At 39.5% G+C, this 18,474-nt stretch overlaps 1 protein-coding gene across 4 annotated transcripts in view; it reads right to left on the reverse strand.

Annotated features, from left to right (window-relative positions):
* KANSL1 (KAT8 regulatory NSL complex subunit 1) overlaps window positions 1-18,474 on the reverse strand; it is a 199,195-nt gene that overhangs the window by 156,838 nt on the left and 23,883 nt on the right. For 2 of the 4 annotated variants that reach the window (XM_081273010.1, XM_081273006.1), the window contains exon 1: window positions 10,958-11,096. The exons of 1 other annotated variant lie outside the window; for it this stretch is intronic. The gene's annotated coding sequence lies outside the window, so the exon portion shown is untranslated. Of the gene's footprint in view, window positions 1-10,957; window positions 11,097-11,870; window positions 12,167-18,474 lie in introns of those variants that run through there. One more of the 4 variants, XM_081273008.1, reaches the window with a different exon arrangement.

An 18,474-nucleotide genomic window follows, 5' to 3' on the forward strand; every position in this document is an offset into this window, starting at 1 on the left:
CTTCACAACTGCACTTAAACATTGAAAAAAGCAAAAAGAAGCAAAACTCAGATGGGGAAGAAAAGTTTTTACTCCTAATGAGGCTTCTACTAACCTCTTCCTCACCATTATCTCATTACTCTGCATAAAGGATGAGTGAAAGAAAGGGGAGGAGGAAGAATGGTTGAAGAAGTATCCATGAAGTTTTCAAAATTATAGTTGAGATTTGAAAATTATTTTTAAAAGTCATTATGTAAAAGATTAAGAAAAGAGTGGTAATGTAGCCCTCCTGAGAAAGGCAATGGCATGAGAAAAGGCAGGGCTCTTGTAAAACAAAGAATCTACAGAGGGTTAAAAGAAAGGAACAATTTTCTTGAAATATAAAGCATATTTTAATAAAGGAAACAGTTCAGAAAAAGGTGGGAAGGTACTTTGAAGCCTGATTACTAATGGACAACTCTTAATAGTTAGCCAGCATTTACTCAAACTTAAGACAGCTGAATATCATTAAAGGTTTTGAAAATGGGAGTGTCCTATCAGACACCAGAAAAACCAATTGGGTAGGGTGGATAAAAAGAAAGTGAAAAGACTAGTAAGGTGGCATATGCCTATAATCCCAGCAGTTCAGGAGGCCAAGGCAGGGGGATCAAAAATTCAAAACCCATCTCAGCAACTTAGCAAGGCCCTAAGCAACTTAGCAAGACCCTGTCTCAAAAAACTAGAAAGAGCTAGAAATGTCCAATGGTAAAATGGCCCTGGGTTCAATTCCTAGTATCAAAAAAGGTAAAAAGGAATCTATACGGCAAAGACGAATGAAGAAGCTACCACAATAATGCAGGTAGAATGCAATGGAACCTCAACTAAGGTGGTCACCACAGCAGAATGAACAAAATCTACTTCAAAACTTTAATCCAGAAATGTGAAATGGCTATATAAGAGTCAAAAATCTAGGATAACAAGGAGATAAAGCTCTCTTTCTTTATAACTTCATCTCCTTTAGGATGAAATCTTTCCATTTATTTCTCATAAAGCTCTCCAGGTTTAGTATATCCTCTCTATTCCTTACACTACCAACTCAGCCCAGGTCCTTATCAGCTCACACCTGTACCCTAACACCTTTCTGATTAGTGTCTCAGTCCCCCAAACCAGGTCTTCCTCCTCTAGAAGAGTATCTAATCTTTTTCATGAGTTCAATCTCCTTAAGAAAAAGTTAAAATAACACCAGAAAAAATATATCAAGCAGCATGAACTCAACGACCCCAGAATTTTCCAGATTCCCCAACTCCATCTTTGTCTATGGTGCTACTTCTACCTGGAAGGCCATTCTCCAATTCTTTTGCCCAGAACATATTATTCTTCAATACACAGTATCTCCCCCAAAATTTGACTCCTCAGATTTTTATTACTTTCTTTCTACTTAAATTGCATAATGCACTTAAGTCACATCATTCAAATTCAAGTCATCTGAATATTCCCTACTTGTCAAATTTTTTAAATTCTCTTTCCAAAACAAGCAAAGTTCTTTAACAGCATCTTTTTGCATGCTTACTAACTTATCTAGAGCCTGTACATCGTAAGCACTATAAGCACTGATTAAAAAGACTTATTGAAGTGGGTCTTCAAGTATAAATTAGATTTTGTTAAGAAAAAATTCTAATAAAGAAAATGACACAATCAAAATAATGGGAAATATTTGAGAAAATAAATAGTCATAGAATGACATAGATGAACCAGGTGGTATATACAGCTTCTCAAGAAAAGAATGAGAGGAAGAGAACAGCTATGTAGAGATTTGTGATGTACCAGAAGTTACATTATGGAATGCACTGAAAATTATTTTCTTTACGCAGAAACAAATGTAGATATATAAAGTAAATGAAACATGCTGAAAGAGATAATTTTTTAATAAGACAAAGAAATAATGTGGGTCTTACCCCACCAAGTTCCTAACATTATCTTTTAACAGAGCTTCTTAACAAGTTTTATAACTACTAAGAATTATATCTAATTGGAAGACAGGTTACTAACTCTCATTGACCATTCACTATGTCAACCAGCATGCTATGTTTTTACATATATTCTTTTATTTAATCTTCATAATAACGTTATAAGGTAAGTACTACTAGTGCTGTCTTACCATTTTATGGATGAGGAAATTTTGATGCTCAGAGAAGATAATTAAATTGCCCATGATGACATAACTACTAAGCTGCAGAAGCAAGATCTCTAAGGCCTTTTAACCAGTACACTAGGCAGTTTAAGGCTAGGTTTAAATTGGAAGGGCCTTAATTACCAAATACTAAATTCTGAATTTTAGAGGAAAGTCAATGAGGGAACATCAACTATCTACTGATTATCTCCAATAAATATTAAAATGCCTATTTTAGTCAAAGCACTGTACTAGGTACTTACAAAGGATGACAAGGACCAGTAATAAAAGGAGTCTCCAGGGACCCTCACACAGCCTGAGAAGTAGATGGGGTCAGAAAAGTCTTCCCAGAGGAACAACATCTAAGCTGAAACGAAAAGAATGAATAGGATCCAAGCTGGTTGCCCTGGCAGAAGCCTATAATCTCAGTGACTCAGGAAACTAAAGCAGAAGGATCACAAATCAAAGCCAGCCTAAGCAATTAGCAAGACCCTGTCTCAGAATAAAAAATAAAAAAGGCTATAGCTCAGTGACACAATACCTCTGGGTTCAATCACCTGTAACCCCCACTACATACATACACATACACACAAGAGTAGAATCCAGCACTGACCATACAGCTACTCCAAGCATCCCATAATCAAAACACATTCCCTGGCCCCGACAGCAAATCCAAAACCAATTCGTGCCCCTCAATATTCCCTGTATAAGTGCATCACAACGACAATCATTATTTACCTCTTCTCATAAATATCTCAGATTATAAATATCTACTAATGCCAGACACTAAGAATTGTAAAGTTTCATTAATGCCAAACATGATTAAGACATAAATTAGGTGTGAAGACAGCTTAATGAACTGTGTTTTGCCTGATGGGGGTCAAGAGAAGACATTCTGATTTTTGTGGGGATGGAGGCACAGTTCATGCAGACACTGACCCACATACTCTACTATCCTAACAATAATACACTAAACCACAGTATCTATTCAACCACAATTCCCCACAAGACCCTCAATTGAGAAGAATCACGATTCGAGGGGTCAAAAGCACCTCCGTCCTGGGACAACACAGCAGTGGGGGACTTTCTGACAGAATTCTGAAAGGTGTAAGGGGTTGGGGGAGTTCAAACAGCAGAATGATAGGCACATTCATTCCAACCTCAATGCTACTACCTTACTTCAGAACCTGATTATATACCACAGTAATTATTTCCCAATCATTTCTCCTTCGGAGCTCAGGAAGCCTGCAATCTTGAGTCTACTATTACAATAACTTACAACAGTGAGAAAGGAGGAAGGGAGGAAACATAAATCCCATTGTGTGGTGCTTAAAATTCTCCAATGATTTTAGGGCAAGAATGAATGCAAACTCTTTGCACAGCACATATTTGCCCCCCTTTAACATTCAACCTTTTCTTACTACAGCCACTTGAATCTCATACATGATTCCTGGTTCTTCTATGCTCCTCCACCTTTGTTCATGCTACTCTTTCAAAGTTCAGGTCCAAAATTAGATGCTCATTCATGTCAAAATGACATGCTCATGTTGAGCAACTGCAGCCAATATAAAACTCACAATTTCATCTATCTCCTCCCTTCCTAGGCCATGTATTATTATTTTTATTTATTTTTTTTTAAAGAGAGAGTGAGAGAGGAGAGAGAGTGAGAGAGAATTTTTAATATTTATTTTTTAGTTCTCGGCGACACAACATCTTTGTTGGTATGTGGTGCTGAGGATCGAACCTGGGCCGCACGCATGCGAGGCAAGCGCGCTACCGCTTGAGCCACATCCCCAGCCCAAAAACCCCTTTGTGGTCCTGGGGATTGAACCCAGGAAAATTCTGCCCCTGAGCTATATTCCCAGTCCTTTTATTTGAGCAGGGTCTCACTAAATTGCCCAGGCAGGAATCCAACTTAATGATCATCCTACCTCAGCCTCCCGAGTAGTTGGGATTAGAGGCATTAGCCATCAAGCCTAATTAGACCATGTATTTCTTGAAGAGTTATGGAGTGTTTTCTATCTATCCCCTACATGCAGCATAGTGTCTGATGGACAGTAGACCAATATATGTTAAGCAACATGAACATTTTATACTGAAAAAATCAGATTAAGATCCATTAGAAAGCTAATGGGAATGTCTGATCATGAGGAAACAGCAATCTAATAAGAAGCAAGTATCAACTAAATCTAGGACAGACCTCATCCACCTCGTGTTCCAGTCACATACATGCCCAAGCCCCTCTACACCTAAATGGACAAACTTTTTAAAACTATGCTTTTTAAATTATCCAATTTGGTTCCATAGCTGGTTTTTGTTTGTTTGCAGTTCTGGGGAATCAAACCCAGGGCCTCATGCATGCTAGCAGGCATACTACCACTGAGCTACATCCCCAGCCCTCCAGGGCATTTTAAAGGGATTATCAATTTTACATGCAATCATACAAACATTTACCTAGCAACTGCACTTCTAGGAACTCTATCCAACAGAACTACTCTAATGGGTACACAAAGATATACATATCCAATTCTTTCACTAAAGAAATTTAATAGAAAAAAAAACCCAACCTAAAATTTCAAAAGATCAAACCACATAAGTATATTTCCACATGGTAAATATACACACACATATAAACTGAATTTTTTGATAACCATGTCAAACTATGAATGGTATTTATCCTATTCATATCCTATCACTGAACTCAAATTTATTCGTCTTTAGCTCCCAAAAGGTCAAAAAGGAAAAAAAATTCACTTTTATCCTATTTTTTTCTAACACACTAATGATACAAGTACTTCTGAACAATCCTAAAATCAGATTTCTTGAAGAGTCCAAGCAATTCAAAACAAAAGGGTTATTCTTCAAAGTCCATGGCCAAATTCCAGAGATCCAACTGAAATCTACCTTATCCCCTTTAAATTGAATTAATGATTAAAAATGTCTTCTCAAATGCCAGGGAAATGTTAAAAGTTAATAACGGGACTGGGGTTACTAACTCAGTGATACATCGCTTGCCTAGCATGTTTGAAGCCCTGGATTTAAAACCCAGCAGGCCCAAAAGAAGAGAAAAAGAAGTTAATACTAACATCCTTCTTTTATTCTCGAGAGGCAAAGAGTAAATAGTAAGGAATAAATCATTAACGGCAAAAAAAAAAAATTGCAGCCCTATTTTTAACATATAATATTCTTCTTTTTCCCAAAATATTTATTTTTTAGTTGTAGTTGGATACAATATCTTGATTTATAAGTGATGCTAAGGATAGAACCCAGTGCCTCAAATGTGCTAGGGGAGCACTCTACTACTAGGCCACAACCCCAGCTCCAACATAATAATATTCTTAAGGTGTTCAAACATTCTCCATGGTAGTATACAAACAATTCAATGAAAATTCCTGATAGTTCAACTTATAAGACCAGTATTTCTTTCAGGTTTTTGTTTTGTTGTTGTTGTTTCCAGTGCTTTGGACTGAACACACACAGGACCTGGCGGATGCCAAGCAAGCAACTCCCCTTCCCCCAATAGAGTTCCATAAAGCCTCTATACTAGCAAACATCAGACACTCGCTCACTAATTAGCTTTTAACCTCTATCCCTTCACACCCTCTGGTAGAGGTGCTAATAAGCAGTCACAAAGGCCAAACAGCAAGTAGCAGAAGAAAGCCTACATACCAGTTCTTAGCAATTTTTGGTTTAACATCTTAACAAAATTGTTATTCGTCCTTTTTTATTCTTCAACACTTTGCAGTCTAAGTGAATTTGACCAGGACTGACCTTTAAACTGCTCCCTTTTTAAAAAGGAATTAAAAGGTGATGGGGCTGCATTAAGTTTGATGCCACTCAAGCAACTTTTTCCAAGCAAGGGCAGAATCTTCTGAACTTAAAATTCAGAGTAAGATCTCATTTTAGATTCCTAGTTCAAGTAACAAGAACCAAAATTCTTGATAACATTTAGATAAAACAGCATTAAATTTATCTCTCACATACATTTCCTGACTCTCAAAAGCTTGGAGAAAAACTTTAATTCTAAAAAATTATTAGAGAATAAAAGGCAAGCTCAGTCAACAATAATAAAACATGGCTAAATAATTCCCTGGTAGAGAGAATTCACATGTTAAAATTCTATTGAGCTATCTTAAAATCTTGGAAAAGTAAAGCTTGCAGAAAATAACTTTTATTAAACACCTATTACTAGCCACATTGTACTACCCAATGGAGAAATAAAAACTTAGAAAGTCTCCTCCACCCAGATGGACCTGTTGGCACAAAGATTTAAAATCTTCACATACAATCTTTAAATTTTCCTTTTCAGAGGACTGGAGTTTTTCATTTCTCAAGTATGAATTGTGCTGGGTACATTGATGAAATTGGTTTCCACATACTTTGTATTTGTAAATTTAAAATAGAACTAAAATTCCAATCTGCACAACCAGCTATCAAGCAGGCTCAGTAGGCTTTTCACTTTTTTTTTTGCCTTACCTTTATCCTATCAAAAGCAAGAAAAGGTCAGGCACTTGATGGTGCACACCTATATTCCCAGCAACTCAGGAGGCTGAGGCAAGAAGATCACAAATTTGAAGCCAACCTCACCAACTTAATAAGGCCCTCAACAACTTAGCAAGACCCTGTCTCACAAATAAATAAAAAGGATTGGGGATGTAGCTCAGTGGTAAAGAGCCCTAGTACAAGAAAAAATGGATTGGGGTTTGGGCTCAGTGGTAAAGCATTTCAAGAGCATGAGAAGGTTCAACGGGAGTAGGGTGAAGACTTGTTAAGCAAAAACAGACTAACACATAGAGAAAAAGTATCTATTGCAGCCTTTTGGAGTCCCAAGTTTTTTGACAAATCACATCTATTGGCTTACTTTCTTCTATATATTTTACCCAAAATCCTAATAGATAGGCACAAGGCTTAACACAGAAACAAATCCCAGAGTAAATCTCATCACTAATTATTTAGTATTAAAGCACTTTCCTTTCCCACTTTCTCCAATTTAAATAAGTTTCTACCTTGATTACTTAGATTGAACCAGATCACAGGAAACATATTTTACACTAATGCCCTCTGCTTGCTCATTTAATGAAGAAGCACAGTACAGATGTCTCAAATAAAATGGCCCCAAACACCTGATCTGACAGTGCAATAAAAGGCTTGGACCATATCTTTTCCTAAAATAGGACGACTGTTTTTGTTGCTGTTTGCTCTTTTGTTGTTCGTGTTTTTAATCTGTACTAAGCCTAGTTTTTAAGCCATGTTGCTTTCTGAAGATGTATATTTAAATTATAATTTCTATCTTAATAAATTGATATTAGTCTCCAGGCACACTAAATGCTGTGCAAAAATATTCCTGCCAATGTAATAACTCATAATGCAAAGTAGGACTCTATCATCCATACTTCCCATTCCTGGAGATGGGAGCTCAGAACTCAGGTGAACACAATATGGTTATAAGATAGTATGAATTAGGAAAAACAAATACTCCACTGTACTATACAGGTCTCCAACATTTAAAGGCTACCAGAATACAGACAGGAGGTAAGTGATATGCATTACTTGTTACTTGTGCATAAAGGAGAGAATTGTGGGTCACAGAAAAAAACCAGAATGCATACTTGGGAGGGTAACTTACTAGTTATCATTACCACATATTTGGTCTACACTATTCTTTCCCCTCCAGACTCAAAGAGAATGGAGAGGTCCAGGGGTAGGGGGAGAACAACAACAAAAAAAAAATTAGATATATACATTTCTGAAAGAAACTTGACTTAGAATCTGTCTTAATGACTTCACCAAGACGACCAAAAAAAAAAAAAAAAAAATGCCCCACCCAAAGAAGCGGATTAAAAAAAAATTGCTGTTTCAACACAGTTTTCTCTATTATTGTTCCAAAAATCCAGTATGAATTAGTTTAACGTTTTTTTAGAACATTTTTTAAACACTTTTCTAATACAACAGATAATTAAGCTTTACTCAAAAAAAAAAAAAAAAAAAAAAAAAAAAAAAAAAGAACCTAACTAGAATTATTCAATTCTCTAACAAGCATCCCAAACCAAAGGACCTATGTTTATAGATTACATGAATCAGTCAGATCATATCAAAGAACAAAGCCAAACTTGTTATTTGCTTAAAAATACAATTAAAAATCTGTAGTCAAACCAATAACATCCAGAGGATAGAGAGACATTGGTGGTTACAGTGTAGCACTACTAAAGATGGAAGAGTACTGGCAGTGTTTAGAAAGGGCGGAGGGAACAGACTATAGTTATTTTCCTTTCTTCTTTCCTTGATAAAAAGTTCATAAGTAAGTGAACTAAGGCTTATTCATTTTCTAGTTTCCAGAATTTTCCTCAACAATCAAAGCCTGCTCTACAGGTTTAACCATAGAAATAATGTGTGTAAGGAGGAAGAAAGAAAACCAGGCACAAATTTAATGTATCACTGTGGAAAAGCATAAAAGTCAAATACTAATGTTCTGAATAAGGCTTTCAGAAGAGAAGCAGAAACACATCTCAATACCTCACTTCAAGAGATTCATAGAGGTGGAAAGTCCAAAAACACCCCACCCTATTACAAAAGCTCTACTCCTTTACTTCACTGAGCACTCAACTGCACAACCACGATTCACACTTATTTCACACACACTGAAATAAGTCAATTATTGACAATCATCTTTACCAGAAAACAGACCTTTAAAATATCTAATATTTCCCTCCAAGTAGTTCACACTTGAGAAATAGATAACCACCTCAAATTATGAGATCACTAACAAATATATCCAAAAGACTGAAAGTCAAAGGAATCCTACACTTTGTTGGATAAACCTCCTGGAAATCCAAAATTCCATGACTGAGGGTAGTTATCTCACATTTATAATACATTTTTTAAATTCCTAAGGGATGAGCACTTCTACCTTGCCTTATTTTTAGAACTACACATCACACTGCACATTATCACATGACATGATGTAACTGTTAGCAAAGAAAATGGCCCAAACCATGGAAAACATACATGATAAAACAGATCAATATATACTTAAGAATCACTATATTTTATATTTACTTGAAAAGAAAGTTTAACTCTAGATTTTTTTTAATTGAAAGTGTCTAGTAACCCGTGTAGAAACAGAGAAATGTACTTTGTATTTTCCATTAGAAATTTACTCAATTATGGGGAAAACTGAAATGAAGTAACAGATAAATAACATTCTTCTAAAGCTACAGGATTAAAAGCAAAAAATACCCAGCATCAAAAATGTAACAAATATTAATGAAATATCCTTAGGTAGCACACATTACCCAAAAGTATACACTGTTGTTAAAAGAAAAAGAAAAAAAAACTTAACTGGCAACGCCTGCAGACAATTGAAATTATCTAAATTGGTAAAACTGTATGTAAGGAACCAAGTACACCCTATAGAAGGGGGAGGGGAAACACACCCACTTAAGCCTTTGTAAATAGTGGTACTTTAAATTACCCAAAAAGCAGGAGGGAAAGCGAACTACAGACCATTCTGAGAAATGGAAAAGATTTTCTAATGTACTACTTGAAAGTACTTCTGAAGCGAAGTTCAGTAACAATCTATAACTATATCATGATTATGCAAGGCGAAGATTATGTAATTTATCGTTTATTTTAAAAATGTTCTCCGACTCTGTAACTGAAAGAAACTAAAACATTTTGAGCTCCTCAACGGGAGAGGAAAGGTCCCTCTAAGCTACAATTTAAAATATAAACATACACCCCAAAACAAACAAAAAAAACACAATGATTGCTAGCCACGTGACAAAGGAGATGGCAACACCAGGATTGTGAATGGAAGGGAGGGAGACGAGGTTGAAGGACTAGAAATATTACTCAGAACTTTGGGGACCGCGGAATTCGGGTCTTCTGACCATTAAGGTGCCAAACTCTGGCTCCTATGAGTTTTTCTCCTAACACCCTCAAGTGCAGTTTTAATAATAGGTCACGGAAAATGCTCCAGTGACCTCCAGGATAAAAGGGGGGAAAGAGGAGGAGGAAAGAGCAATTTAAAGTGGCGCCATCATGTCACCCCTTCTCCCCTAAGGCAATCAATAAGCAATAGTTTAGTAACGTGCTGCTCCAAAAATCCACACTGGGATTCCAACATTTGAAAACAAAAGGATTTTTAAGTTAATTACAAGAGTAGGGCTGATCATACGGAAAACAAAGTATTTGCTGAGAATCTAAAGATTATCAGGCGGAAAACAGCCCCCCCCCCAAAAAAAAAGCATTAAGATTCCAACTCTCACTTAAAAGCAAATGCCTCTTCCTCTTTAGTTTAAAAAAAAAAAAAAACACGTCCGCCTGAGGGGGACTAGATCTGAAAACGTAAGTGACCTCAATTTACAGGCAGCAAAAATAACAAATAAATGAAACAATCAGAGTTGTGATAAAAACCGTGAAACGCTCAAGATATGTGTTCGAGCAAAGAAAAAGACCTTTTGCAGTCAAGAGAAGTTCAAGGCGAGAGCCAGAGTTTGTTTGGGTTTTTTTTTTTTTTTTAACAGGAATAAACCATGTTCTCCAGGCCGCCTTTTTAAATAGAACGCCAAAGGAAAGCCCAGCGAACGAGGCGGCAGCTGGTGGGGAAGGGCCCCCGCACACCCCCGCCCTTGGGGCGACTCCCAGCCCGGACCCGCAGCGGGGAAGCCCGGAGAGGCCATTTAAAGTTCCGGGGATTTTTCCTCCCCTGCCCTGCCTTTCTAGTTACAACTAACAAAGAGAAGAAGAAATGGGAGCCACAGAGAGAGCGAAGAGAAGGAGAAAGGGCAGCGGGAGGAGGAGGAGGAAAGGAGCAGAAGCAGCACCTACCACGTGATGGAGGAGCGTAGCCCGGGCGGACTCGGCCCCACAAAATGGGCGCAGTTTGCAAACAGCCCCCCGGCCTGGGCGCCGAGGGCCGGCGGGCGGGGGCGCGCGGCGGCGGCTCCGGCCGGGCCCGCCGCTCTCCTCCCCCCCGGCGCCCGGAGCCGCCCTGACTTTCCGGGCGGGGGGGCGAGGCGGAGGGGGAGGGGAAGACGGCGGCGGCGGGGAGCGGCCGCTTTTTCTTCTCTTCGGGCCCTTTCTCCGGCCTTCCTTCGCTCCGGCGGGGCCTGGGCACGGCCGGGTACCGCAGCCCGGCAGGGCGGGCGGGGGCAGAGGGTGAAGCCGCCCCCCCGCCCCGCACAAACAAGCGCCGCCGTCTGCAGCCCGAGCCCGCACCCGGCTGCCACCCCCGGGCGCCTCTTCCCGGCCGGGGAGCGCGCTCCGGCCGCCCCCCGCGCCGCAGCGGCGAGACAAGTCGGCTTCTCTGCGATGCTAGCTTCTCCCGCCGGCTCGGCGAGCGGTGGCGGCGGTGGCGGCGGCACTGGGAAAATGGCGGCCGAGCTCCTTTTCCCTCCCCCCCTTTAATCTGAAGCGGAGGGAGAATGGAGCGAGCGAGCGAGCGGGCGAGCGCCGGGGACACGGGGAGGAGGGACAGCAGCGCCTCCGCCGGCTGCGGCTGCGACGGCGAAGGGCCGCTCCGCCCCGGCGCGCCGCCAGGGGGCGCCCGCCGCGCCGCCCCCATGGGCCGCCAGGAGGCGCGGCCGCCGCCGCCTCAGTCATGGCTCCTCGCCGCGGCCGCTGTTTCTGCACCTCCGTCTGCGGAAGCACGCCAGGCCCCACTGCCTCGGACGTACAGCAACGGCACGAGGCATTGCGGCAGGCAGAGCAGGCCCCTGGCTCCGGCCGAGGTGAGGCTAACCTGAGGCGCTGACGCCGTCACATTCCCTCCGCGCTGGGCTGGCGGTGCCGCGCGCCGGCTATGAGGGGCAGGGCGGGCTGGCGCCGCGGAACGAGAGGACGTGAGCGAGGAACTGTGTGCACTGTGTAGTAAAGAGGCTAAGACCGTCGCTGCCACACTATTCCAGGGCAAACCGTGCGTTGAAACAGGCAGAAAGCTCCCTGACCAGTGAAGCGGGTTTTGCCACCCGCCCTTTGTCCTACAGCCTGCCTCCGTACACTGCAGCACGGCTGGGCACTAGCCCCAGCGCCGCGCTCCGCAGCCGCCGGAGGCGGGGGGGGGGGGGAGGCACGTCGTTGCGCAGGCGCGAGCCAGGGCCCGCGCCGGGCCAGCCCGGGCAGGGGCAGTCGGGAGCCTGGGGGGGAAGTGATGGCCCACCAACGCCGGGCCCGCTGGGAACTGTAGTTTTCGTTAAGAAGCACGCGTCTTGTTTTGGGTGTCATGGTTTGGCAGATCCGCAAAACAGGCAAAAGGCGTTACACAATGCGCATTTATGCTTCCTGCCGCCACCAAATGGAAGTTCAGTGCTATGCTAAAAGTTTAACAAAGAACTCCATAGAGAAACCCAATCTCACAACAAAAAGCAAACTTTCCACTTTCCCACGAGTTTGTTTAATGTGGTAGCACCTTATTCCTTATGATGTTTGTCAGTACATTATTTATTTTATTCCTTTCCCAAAATAGGGTCTTAATATTGAAATTCTAGTTTTTAAAAATTCATTAATATAATGCAAAGTCTCCTATCTATACAAAATATAATTCCACCACCTTTAAAGCTAAAGAAAAAAATGACTTTAAAAAAATTATCAAAAGTCTGCACATAAGAAGCATATGGTCTGCTACCAAAAAGGAAGATGCAAAATGCTCGGGTTTTTTTTTTTTTTTTTTTGTGTGTGTGTGTGTGTGTGTGTGTGTGTGTGTGGTTTACCAGAACCAATATCCGGTGTTATGAGCCACTTCTGCTCCTCAAAAACACCCTCCCTAACATTACGGAACAGTTTTAGTCTGCCCACAAAGTTACACTAACCAGCTCCTACAGAATCTGCACCTATATTTCTCTGAGTGTATATTTGTACTCTTTCAAAAATCATCCTCAAGCACAATCATGGTCCTCAAATATCAAAAACAAACAGCTTTGAGTCACAGGGTCCAATTATACAAAGTAATCTTGGGAAGAAGGTTTTAAAAAATATAAACACACGTTTCTCCACATAAATACATATTCTATATTCCACACAATACAGCAAGCGAATGTTAACACACAATTCTAGGACCAATAGATGGCGAACTAGAGCCCTATTCTGAGATCTGAAATCTAAATTAAAGCAGAATGAAAAAAAAAATCCACCAAATAAGGAAAAGCCTTTTGCAATGTATACTTAAATATTATATTCAGAAACTCATCACAAAATAATCTAGCCCAACTCTTAAAAATATGACTGTCAAATTTAATTAACTTCCCCCCCAAAAAAAAACAAGGTTATTATATACATTTTTCCAGGGGATTAGAATAAAGGTAGAAATGTTAATTTTTAAAACCATGCATTTGGAAGAAAAATAAACTCCAACTTTCCCCTCTTATTATTAGCCCAGGAGATTACAGTGTTATGGCATTTAAAGCAGTCAACCTGTTTTACATTTGTATGTGTGTGTTTTTTTGCTGGAGATCCAACCCAGGACCTTGTGCATTCCAGGCAAGCACTCTACAACTGAGCCATATCCCCAGCACCTGTTTTACATTCTTATCTAAAATCATATGTCTTTCTGCTTAGGCACCAATTTTTATAAGAGCATCCAAAAGTGAACACCCACATATGGACACAAAATCTTAAAAAAATAAATTTTCTTAAAATCTCCCCGAGAGACACACTGTATGTCAAGACTGTTGAAAACTCTCACACATACTCTCATCTTCCAAATCAGTCTTTGAAAAGTCTGGTTGATTCTCTAATATCCACTCTATACTGATAAGTTTAAACCCATTCTCTTTGCCAATAACTGGTAGGAATGGACATGAGATATGAACAGAGGCTATCTGGGAGGTCTCCGAGGGAGAACTGTGTGAAAATTTTCTTTAATCATAAAGATGAGATGGAGGAAAACAGTCCCTCAGAGGATGACACCTTTATTTGCTAAGATCTCCTTGCCCCTAAACTGAAGACACCACCAGCATCAAAGGGGCAGAACAGACCAAGAACCTTGGTAACAGAATTAATCCATTGAATCAACCAACCCTGACATTTGCATGACTTCTGGACTTCCAGCTACTTTAGAATAATGTAACATGAAATATTTCTTGGTAATTTAAACTCAACTTAGGTTTATTATACCTGACATCAAAACCGTAACAATGTCATATTTTAAATATTACATTCCCTTACATATTTTATAAATTTATGCATTATTCCTCAGACAATATTTTCCCTACTATAAATAACTCTGTATACATCTAGCTCCTTATCTGTGTTCTCTCTGCCTAGAAAAAGGGACTATTCCTCCTCAACATTATTCCTTGTTCATTCTTTTTTTTTTTTTTTTTTTTTTTAGAGAGAGTGAGAGAGGAGAGAAAGAGAGAGGGGGGGGGAGAGAGAGAGAGAATTTTTAATATTTATTTTTTAGTTCTCGGCGGACACAACATCTTTGTTGGTATGTGGTGCTGAGGATCGAACCCGGGCCACACGCATGCCAGGCGAGCGCGCTACCGCTTGAGCCACATCCCCAGCCCTCCTTGTTCATTCTTACCCCCAAATCTACCTCCAACTCTTTTTATATATTCCACCGTGCCACTGTTATCATTTACTTAACAATAATGGAGATAGCTAGCATTATATTATTCTTGATTAAGTTGTTCTCTGTAATTCCTCTGAGGTTATTTTCAAATACCAATCTTACCCTTTCACCTTTCCAAGCCAGCCTGAAAGCCCTTAAAGGCAGGAACTATGGTTATGCCAATTTCAGATCTATTACTCTCATCAATACAATAAACATATTCCAAAAAGGCACTTTCTAACTTCCTTACCACAGACCTTTCAACAAGCCAGAAATTCCTAAAGAGAATATTCTGTCACAAACTTGGGACCTCATATGCCCAAAGTAATCTCAAAAGGACAAGAGATTACCTTTTGTTCTTCACTTAGAAAAAGTAATTAGTTTTGCTGGGCACAGTGGCACATGCCTATTATCCCAGTGACTAGGAGGCTGAATCAGGAGGATCTTTGAATCAAAGCCAGCCTCAGCAACTTAGCAAGGCACTAAGCAACTCAGTGAGGCCCTGTCTCTAAATAAAATACAAAATAGGGCTGGGGATGTGGCTCAGTGGTCAAGTTCCCCTGAGTTCAATACACCCCCAAAAAAACAATTAGTTTTTTTTTTAAAGCAATTATATTAACTCAGAGCAAAGTCCTACAGCTTAGACTATTTAGTTTCAAAAGGAAAAGGAATCCATTTTTAATTATTTACCTTGCATCCCTGAGACCTTGTCCAGAACCTGGCAGAAAGGTGATATTTTACAAGAATTTGTTGAACACATTTAAAAAGTATAGTAATTTACAGCACAGAATTCAGGGGTATTCCCAGTTTCCATGCTTACCAGCTGCACAAAGTACTTATTCTGCATTGTAAAATGGAGATAACAATGGTATCTTTCTCATAAGTTTAACTATTGTTATTACTGAATGAAGCTATTTTCCATAGTTCTAAAATTGAAAGGTTAAAATTAGTTCAGCAAAGACCAGTTTGTCTTTCCTAGACTCTTCCCTACCTAGTTCATACTTCAAATCCCTATATACAGACTCCAGCAAACAATGTTTTCATTGTTTAAATTCAGATAACATTATATCTAAAAATACTTTTGACCTCCCTAAAAATATTCTAAGACTATTACAATCATAAATCTAAAACAACACTAAAAATTTTAAATGCATTCAATTCAACAAAAATCTAGTGGGCATCTATTAACCTTAAAACCCTTTTCCAGATACAACATAAATGAACAAACACATCAATCTATTTAAAAACCAAAAACCATGTTAAAATTGTACCTTTAAGCAAAATCATTAAATTGATAAATGTTTTCAGGTTCATATTTAACTAACTAAGTTTTGTGGGTTTTTTTAATTTTTTTTAATATTTATTTTTTAGTTTTCAGCGGACACAACATCTTTGTTTATATGTGGTGCTGAGGATCGAACCCGGGCTGCACACATGCCAGGTGAGCGCGCTACCGCCTGAGCCATATCCCAGCCCACTAGCTAAGTTTTAAATAGAAAAACCAGAATAAACTGAACCAAGGCTGGGCATTGTGGCGCATGCCTATAACCTCAGCAGGTCTGGAGGCTGAGGCAGGAGGATTGCAAATGCAAAGCCAGCTTCACCAACTTAGCAATGCTCTAAGCAACTCAGTAAGCCCCTGCCTCTTTAAAAAAAAAAAAAAAAAAAAAAGGCGGGGTGTGGATATGGCTCAGTCATTAAGCACCCTGAGTTCAATTCCTAATTCAAAAAAGAAAAAAAAAATGAACCAAAATTAATAAATTTATTTTTTAACTTTTGGTACTAGGGATTGAACCCAGAGCAGTTTAACCACTGAGCTTTTTTTATTTTGAGACAGAGTCTCACTAAATTGCTTAGGGCCTGGATAAATTGGTGAGGCTGATTTGAACTTCCGATCCTCCTGCCTCAGCTTCCCAAATCACTGGGATTACAGGCAGGTGCCACAATGCCTAGCAAAAGTTAAGAAATTTGAGCTGGGGTTGTGGCTCAGCAGTAGAATGCTTTCCTAGTATGTGGGAGATCCTAGGTTTGATCCTCAGCACCACATAAAAATAAATTAATAAAATAAAGATATTGTGTCCAACTACAACTAAAAAAACAAATAATTTTTTTTTTATGTTAAGAAATGTGCTTTCGGATCCACCATCTGCGGTGGGACTGCCGCCAAGATGCAGATTTTCATAAAAACCTTTATGGGGAAGACTATTAGCTCAAAGTTGAACCCTCGGACACTATAAAAAATATAAAAGCCAAGATCCAGGATAACGAAGGAATTCCTCCTGATCAGCAAAGATTGATCGTTGCTGGTAAGCAACTGGAAGACAGATGTACTTTGTCTGACTACAACATTCAGAAGGAGTCCACCCTTCATCTTGTGCTGAGGCTTCGTGGTGGTGCTAAGAAAAAGAAGTCGTCGTCTTACACCACTCCCAAGAAGAATAAGCATAAGAGAAAGGAGGGTAAGTTGGCTGTCCTGAAATATTATAAGGTAGATGAAAATGGCAAAATTAGTCACCTTTGCGGTGAGTGCCCTTCAGATGAATGTGGTGATGGAGTTTTTATGGCCAGACACTTTGACAGACACTATATGATTTAAAGAATACTTTTTGAGCATTACATTGATGGTCCCATCATCCTTTGATATGCCTCTTCACGTGAATGTTGATACACACATAATGTGACCCAGTGCTTCTGGGTCAACTACTGAATATTTTCACAACATAGTAATTTCTTAAATGACCTATATTTTGGCAGGAGTTATGTTATCAGCTGTCTAAGCATAAGCCAGTTTTCAATTCAAAGATGCATCCTGTGTTAGTAGGATATCTGCCCTTTGCAGTACAAGGAAATACACTGCTGGTTAATGTTGTGTATAAGCTCTTAGAAATTATTCAGGATGAATCCTTATAAAATATTTGATGGTGTTGTTCACAGCAAAAAAAAAAAAAGACAATTTTAAGCCATTAAAAAAAAAAAGTTAAGAAATCTAAGTCAAAGAAGTTGAGATGTCAAAAATATATGAAGGCCATCTATTTCAATCTCCATATTGTATTAGTGTAAAAATGAGGCCAATGAAGCCATTTAGAAACTCTCCACAGCCTCAAAGCTGAAGGACACACTGGGATCAGGGTCTCAATCTCCAATTTTCACATTTCCCAATGTATTACCTGCCTCCCAATAGGAACATTCTACTAGCTTAGTGAATGAGAAGTGAAACATGACAAACTTGAACAATATTACTTATCTTCCAGTTTCACAAGTATCAAGAACCAACCAAATTCAACTAAAAGAAAATGGTCATACTGATTACAATGACTATAAAGGTCCAAATCCAGATTTTTTTCATTAAATGAAAACTTGCAGTAATATTAAGCAATTTAAGGCATTTGGGGAAAGTTGCAAATGTTGGCTTATTATAAGAATATACAGCACTCCTTTTATATGTCCCATCTAAAATCAAGATAATTTTATTTCTCATACTAGTGATACAAGCTCCAGATTTTACATAAAGATACTGCCTGCCAGGGGTGGTAGTGCATACCCATAATCCCAGTGGTTTGGGAGGCTGAGGCAGAAGGATCCCAAATTCAAGGTCAGCTTCAGCAATTTAGCAAGACCAAAAGGGGCTAGGGATGAATGTAGCTCAAGGGTAAAGAACCCTTGGGTTCAATCCGCAGTACCACAAAAAAGAAAAAGAAAAAAAAAAAAAAGATACTATATCTTACCATCTCACCATAGAAGTGATCCAATAACTCATCAAGAAGAAAAATTAATTCTTAGTGAGTCTCATGATTTC

This window comes from Spermophilus citellus (assembly GCF_964194105.1).
Source record: "Spermophilus citellus genome assembly, chromosome: 17".
Lineage (NCBI taxonomy): Eukaryota > Metazoa > Chordata > Mammalia > Rodentia > Sciuridae > Spermophilus > Spermophilus citellus.